At 37.5% G+C, this 7,256-nt stretch overlaps 1 pseudogene; it reads left to right on the forward strand.

Moving 5' to 3' along the window:
• Positions 1 to 4,456: 4,456 nt before the first annotated feature.
• On the forward strand, positions 4,457 to 6,551 carry LOC122736145 (annotated as a pseudogene).
• The last annotated feature ends 705 nt before the right edge of the window (positions 6,552 to 7,256 follow it).

Raw genomic sequence — 7,256 nt, forward strand, 5'->3', positions numbered from 1 at the left:
TACACATGAGTATCTTTAATGGCTCCTAGGATTCAGTCACTACAGCCAGGTGGGTTAAGTTATAAAGAGCTGGGATAAATTTCTCTTAAATCTATGGGATGGATAACATGAAATGCAACCATTATAGTGTTGAATTTCATAATTCTTGTTTGGTATAATATCAGTACATCAATCAGCATGAAGGTTTCATAAGTCCTCTTTGTTCATGTGCAAAAGTATAAAGAAATGGGGTGTCAGTGGTCTTTGAGGATTAATTTAGTATTGATCTATTGTTGAAAACAATAGTATGCTATTTACCTGTATCTGTGATGACCCTTAGGTGAATGGAAGGGTGATATTGTAATGTGAAGAAGAGGAAAATGTATATTTTTGAGAGGCAGAGAGACAAAGAGATACATCAAGAGAGGCAAAATGAGACAGAGAACATAAGGGATAGAGAGAAAGAAACATAGAGAGATAGAGATGTGTGTGTGTGTGTGTATGTGAGGGGGGGAGGAAAAGAGAGAGAGAGAGACAGAGAGAGACAGAAAGAGACAGACACAGAGAGAGACAGACAGAGAGACAGACCAATTATTTAAATGATTGGCTATGGGAGGAGAGGAAAGAGGGTTGTGACCTCTGGATGGGTGGAGCTAAGGCAAGAAGCTAGAGTCTAGGGACATAGGGTTAGGCAATGAGGAAGGAAGAAGCACAAAGTAGGTGGGGTTATGTCTGAGATTTGAACAGGTCTGATGCTATGAGGTTTTAAGCAAGACCACATGAAAGTTTCTTGGGAAAATAACATAAATTTTGAAAGTCTGAAAGCTTCCAGTTGTGTATCGTTTTTTTTTTTTTTTTGGTGAGGCAATTGGGGTTAAGTGACTTGCCTAGGATCACATAGCTAGTAAGTGTTAAATGTCTGAGGCCGGATTTGAACTCAGGTCTTCCTGACTCCAGGGCCTGTGCTCTATCCAGTGCACCACCTAGCTGGCCCTGTATATCTTTTAAGTATATAAAAATAAAGATGTAACTTTTAAGTATAGAAGATCAAGTCTTTAATTGAGTAAAATGAGCACAGTCCAGAACAGACCCTCCTACTTTGGGTTGTGTTAGCATATAGGTTATTATCTCTTAAATTGGATGTAATTGCTTCACTGGGCAGCTAGGCAGTGCAGTGGATAAAGCATTGGCCCTGAAGTTGGGAGGACCTGAGTTCAAATCTCACCTCTGGCACTTACTGGCTGTGTGACCTTGGGCAAATCACTTAATCCCAATTGCCTTAAACATCTGGGGCTACCTCCAGTCATCCTGATATCTATCTATCTATCTATCTATCTATCTATCTATCTATCTATCTATCTATCTATCTATCTATCTATCTATCTATCTATCTATCTATATCACCATTGGACCCAGATGGCTTTAGAGGAGAGAGTGAGGTTGGTAACCTTGCACAGCCCTCCCTCACTTAAATCCAATTCAGTGCAAGTCATGACATCATCTGCTGATGTCATGGTCCTCTTTGTGAATGAAAGACAAATAACAAAAGTATATAGGATCATATCTTTAGAACTAGAAGGAACCTTAGAGGTCATCAAGTTTAACCTTTTTATTTTATATATATAAGGAAACTGAAGGACAGAGAATTTTAAATGACTTGCCCAAGTTCATAGTAAGTATAAAACTAAAAGTATAAAAGGGAGGTCCTCTATCTCCTGAAAAGTTGTGAATATCTTCTTAGGAATAGAAACAGGTGGATCAGAACTATTTGTTCAGGTATGAAAGGACTCCAAACATTGACTGTTTTGAAGATTTGATTTTCCATGTTGATTTTGAAATTTGGATTTTATCTGGGAACGTTTTGACTTGTAATTCAGTTATAGTACAAGGGGTGTTTACTTATAATGTAAATCAACTTTTAGTAGTAAGTGGGAATTAATAGGTCATCATATGACCTCCCTTACAGATGCTATCTATGCCTTTCATCATTGGAGGGGTGGCATAGAAAAATTCTTTGCAAGTACTAAGTCGTGAGCCAGAAGAAAGATGAATGGCATTAGAAAGAGCCCTATTCCTATTTTGATTAGAACTTCTGGAATGGACAGGGTGATAGTAGGGAGGTCTCAGTAATCAGAAGATATACTTTGCCATTTCAACAGCTATTATCTTTGGTAATGAGTAGGGAATGCTAATTTGAACTCTTGAGCTTTCCCCCATGGTAGCAGTATGAGAATAAAAGGCTTTTCCAGTGAGTTGGAAGGTGATTACTTTGTGTCTATTGAAAAATATAATTACAACTTCCCAACTCTTCTTTTCTCTTTAATTAAAATGGAGGATATGAGGGAAATAATAATTTTTGATTATCACAGACTCAAGTATTGTTTTAAAAAATCCAAGAAATTCAATTTCTGAAATGTTTTATCAGTGCTTTCTACTTCTGAATGAAAGATTATTAATTGTAAAGTCACTGACCCTTTATTTTTCTCACATAGGCTTATTGTTTGAGTGGAGCAAAGAACACTATTTACAAGATGGTTGGTTTGTATGGGTCCAAGTGAATTTATATGCTCTAAATACCTTAAATGGTTTAAAGGAATTTGGATTATACTTTGTAAGTAATGGGAAGTCATTTAAGGTGAATGACACCTTGTAAATAGTGGTTTGGTATGATTAATTTGATAGCAGTGTTTTCATGGGAATAGAAGGCAGACATATTATGTTGGGAAACTCTTGAGGAGGTTCCTACTAGTCCAGTTATGAAGGACTAAAATCTGATGGGTACTTGGCAATGGGATGAAAGGATAATTGAGAGACATTACAAAAGAAGCACTAATAGCACTTGGATGTGAAAGCAGGGACAGGAATCAAGAAAAACTATCTGTAATAGGAAGTTCATAAGAATACATCTTTGGGAAAAGGTTTGGGTTTAATGCATGTTGAGTTTGAATTGATGGTGGATATCTAAATGGAGGTGTCCAATAGGCAGTGAGAAACATGGGACTAGAACTCAGGCAATAGGTCAAGGTTGAAGATGCAGACAAGAAATATCCTGAGAAGATACTTATTAATGAGAAGGATAAAAGATGAGGAAAGAGGGTAGAGTATGAAAATAGTATAAGGTCAAAGGATGAGTGTTGTTGTAGGCCTAAAGGGGATATGTCATCCTCTCATGGACCTGTTTAGCTATGAGAGAACATGCAAGGTAAAGGTGAATATTGAGATGATAATACGTCCAGGATGTCAGACCTCTGAGCAGATATTCCAAAGACCAAAAAAAATTAAAAGCTGATCAATGCGTATACAAATAGAAAAGCAAGACAGTCTGTGCTCTCCTGTTAACTGGGGGAAGACAACACATATAAGTGAACTTCAGGGCATATAGGAATGCCATTCTTCCCTTCTCCTTCTTCTCAAGGATTCCTAAAGCCCTTTGGGAACTGGTCTCACTTCTCCCCATCATGGAAAAGCATCAGACATTCAGGCAAATGCCTTCCTACTTTTTGGAAAGATAACTTGGTCTCCTTTCTGTTTCCATCACTCTGCTGATCATTTAAACACTTGGGAATCTCATTTTTCTCATTTGTGAAATTAGATTAAGAACTTCTACACTGACTGTCTAATGGGATTGCTATGAAAATAAAATGCAATGTTCTATATGGCATTAATTAAAAACATATAAATTGATTTTTAAATGTAAGTCGATGCTATTTGCAATTCCCCCAAAATACTGTCCAGAGACATATTTTGTTATTATTTTTTTAGGCAACTGGGGTTAAGTGACTTGCCCAGGGTCACACAGCTAATAAGTGTCAAGTATCTGAGTCCAGATTTGAACTCAGGTCCTCCTGACTCCAGGGCCAGTGCTCTATCCACTAGCTGCCCCAGAGACACATCTACAAAGGAGATATTCTTGGCACTGCCGGGCTGAATGGGAGTAGGTATAAAAAGGGGCCATGAGAGGGATGAAGTAAAATCTTGGCCTTTGTGGCCTTTCTGACTCAGACTGGACCCTTTTCTGGGTATATGGAATCCAGATAGCTTATTTCCCCTTCATTTCTTTAAACCAAAGTCTTTCTACCTCCCTCTCCCCAGAGGGAGGATATTGCGATCATTCTTTCCTTTCCACCACATTCATTTCTTGTTCCTTCTTCTGTTCTCCTTTATGCCTTTTAGAATGGCTTCACTGCACCTTGTTTCTTTATACATCACTTATCATATTCTAACATTTTCTTGGCCATGTTCATCTTTCTGCTCTCCTCCCCACCATTTTCCAACTCAAAGTCGTTTTTTATGAGATGCCATTTTTACACCAACATAACAGTGCTCTGCACGGGGAGCAGTACAGCTTGGGGAGAGGGAAAGAAGATGAGGAAACTGAGGCCCAGAGAAGAAGTAACTGCCCATGTTCCACAGCAAGTCGGTAGCCAATCTGGGACTGGAATCAGAGATTTTTTTGATTCCTGTTCAGGGGATAATCATGGGCTAGACTGGAAAGAAACCCAAGAAGGGACCAGTTTGTTGGCGGAAATGTTTAAAATCTAAATACATGAGACTGAGGCAGCTCAGGAGGCTCTAGCAAGCTGATGAAGTAAAGAGTATGTTTAATTCTAATTGGCAGAAGATTCTAGAAAGGACAGAAATTTTAAACCAAGAATGGAAACAGTGAAGGATACAGCCTGTACACATCATGACTTCTTGTTCTGTGACCAGTGATTTGGATTTTCCAAAAGATGTCCTCCCATTAAAGACTCTCAATGCTGTTGCTTTGGTCCCTATAATGTATTCTTGGTCTTCTCTACAGCAAAATTTTATGGTGGAAGATGAAACAGTTTTACATAACATTCTTTATATGGGGGATGAAGTTCTTGATCAGGATGGAACTTCCATTGAAGAATTAAAAATCATGATGGAAAAGTACATGGAGATAGAGAATGTAGGTTTATAAATGATGATATTTTTGTGGAGTTAGTGAATGCTCTTGGTCAGTAAAGAGATGATGATGAGGAGGATGAGGATGATGGGGATGATGGGGACTATCCTGATGAGAGAGATGAAAACCAAAAAGATATAGAGGATAACAAAGATGATAAAGAAAGCCACCCACCTTGGAAATTTCATTCTGACAAGATTTTTGAAGCTATTTCCTCAATGTTTCCTGATAAGGGAACAGCAGAAGAACTAAAGGAGAAGTATAAAGAACTAATAGAACATCAACTTCTAGGAGCCCTTCCTCCTGAATGTACATCAAACATAGATGGATCAAATGTGAAGTCTGTTCAGAAGGAGCAAAGCCTGCACTCATTTCATATATTCTTCTGCAGGCACTGCTTTAAATATGACTGTTTCTTACCTCCATTCCATGATGCATCCAACACTCATAAGTGGAAGAACACAAAAATAGAACTTGATAATAACCCTTGTGCATCCCACTGTTATAAGCATTTCAAAAGGGCAAAGGAGTTTGCAGCTGCTCTCACTGATGAATGGATCAAGACAACGCCAAAGCACCCAGGAGGTCTCCAGAGGGGAAGACTTCCAAATAATAACAGTAGACAAAGCACACCAAACATTAATGTGCTGGAATCAGAAGATACAGACAGTGATAGGGAAGCTGGAACTGAAACAGGTAGAGAGAATAACAATAAAGAGCAAGAAGAAAAGAAGGATAAAATGTCCATCTCTTCTGAGGCAAACTCCAGGTATCAAAAACCAATAAAAATGAAACCAAATATTGAACCTCCTGAGAACGTGGAATGGAGTGGTGCTGAAGCTTCAATGTTCAGAGGTCTTATCAGCACTTACTATGATAATTTTTATGCCATTGATAGGTTGATTGGAACCAAAACATATAGACAGGTCTATGAGTTTAGAGTAAAGGAATTTAGTATTATAGCTCCAGTTCCTGCTGAGGATGTTGATATGCCTCCAAGGAAGAAACAAAGGAAACACCGGTTGTGGGCTACACATTGCAGAAAGATGCAACTGAAAAAGGGTCAAAACTGATGCTATGGGTGCCATTGTAAAGCACAATGAAACACTAAGTAGTGCCCATGCTATCTGGCTGTTCTGCTGTCCATACCTCTGTCTCACTTGTGGGGTTGCTGATCATGGGGACAGTAAAAATGTGTCCTGCAAGAACTGCAGCATTCGGAGAGGATACAAAAAGCATTTACTTCTGGCACCATCTGATGTGGCAGATTGGGGAATTTTCATCAAAGATCTTGTGCAAAAGAAGGAATTTATCTCTGAATATTGCAGTGAAATTTTTTCTCAGGATGAGGCAGACAGAAGAGGAAAAATTTATGATAAGTACATGTGCAGCTTTCTCTTCAACTTGGATAATGGTTTTGTGGTGGTTTCAACCCACAAAGGTAACAAAATTCATTTTGCAAATCATTAAGTCAATCCCAACTGCTATGCAAAAGTTATCATGGTTAATGGTGATCACGGGATAGGTATTTTTGCTAAGAAAGCCATCCAGACTGGTGAAGATCTGGTTTTTTGACTACAGATATAGCCAGACTGATGTCCTGAAGTATGTGGGCATTGAATGAGAAATGGAAATTCCTTGATATCATCAGTTACCTCCTCTTTAAAACAGCTCATTTATTTTCAGGAATCTCTAGTACTATGGGCAATTTTAGAAAAGTAAAATGCAATTTGAAATTCTGAATTTGCAAAGAACTATAAAAGTAATTTATAGTAATGAGTTTAAAAATCAACTTTTTATTGCCTTCTCACCAGCAGCAAAGTGTTTTTGTACCAGTGAACTTTTGCAATAATCCACTTTGGTACATTTTTCAACTATGAATAAAAGATACTTGAACTTCAAAATAAAATAATAATGATGCTCCTTAGTGATATTGCAAAATGAATCTCTCTCTATATATATACATACATACATATATGTACATATATTAAAGGATGACTTAGTTGTCAATGAGATGATTAGGGACAAAATAATTGTCCACATGAATTATGAATGGATTATTCTCTTATCAGTCAAAGTGGGAACAGGGAAAGAGGTTCTTATAAACATAATAATGTACTATATATAAAATTCTTCTTATTTTCCTAAAGGATTCTTAACATTTTCCCATGTAACATTTATATTTTTTTCTCCCTTTTACATCGATGGGCCTCAGTTTAGTTGTAAACATTTGTATACTATAATGGTGTTTTCTTTTAAAAGTCTTTTTGGTTCTATCTCCATTTAATGTTTTATATTTTTCCTAACCTTCTGACCAATCACAGGAATACTACATTAGCTCATGGAG

The sequence above is a fragment of the Dromiciops gliroides genome, chromosome 1 (genome assembly GCF_019393635.1).
Source record: "Dromiciops gliroides isolate mDroGli1 chromosome 1, mDroGli1.pri, whole genome shotgun sequence".
Lineage (NCBI taxonomy): Eukaryota > Metazoa > Chordata > Mammalia > Microbiotheria > Microbiotheriidae > Dromiciops > Dromiciops gliroides.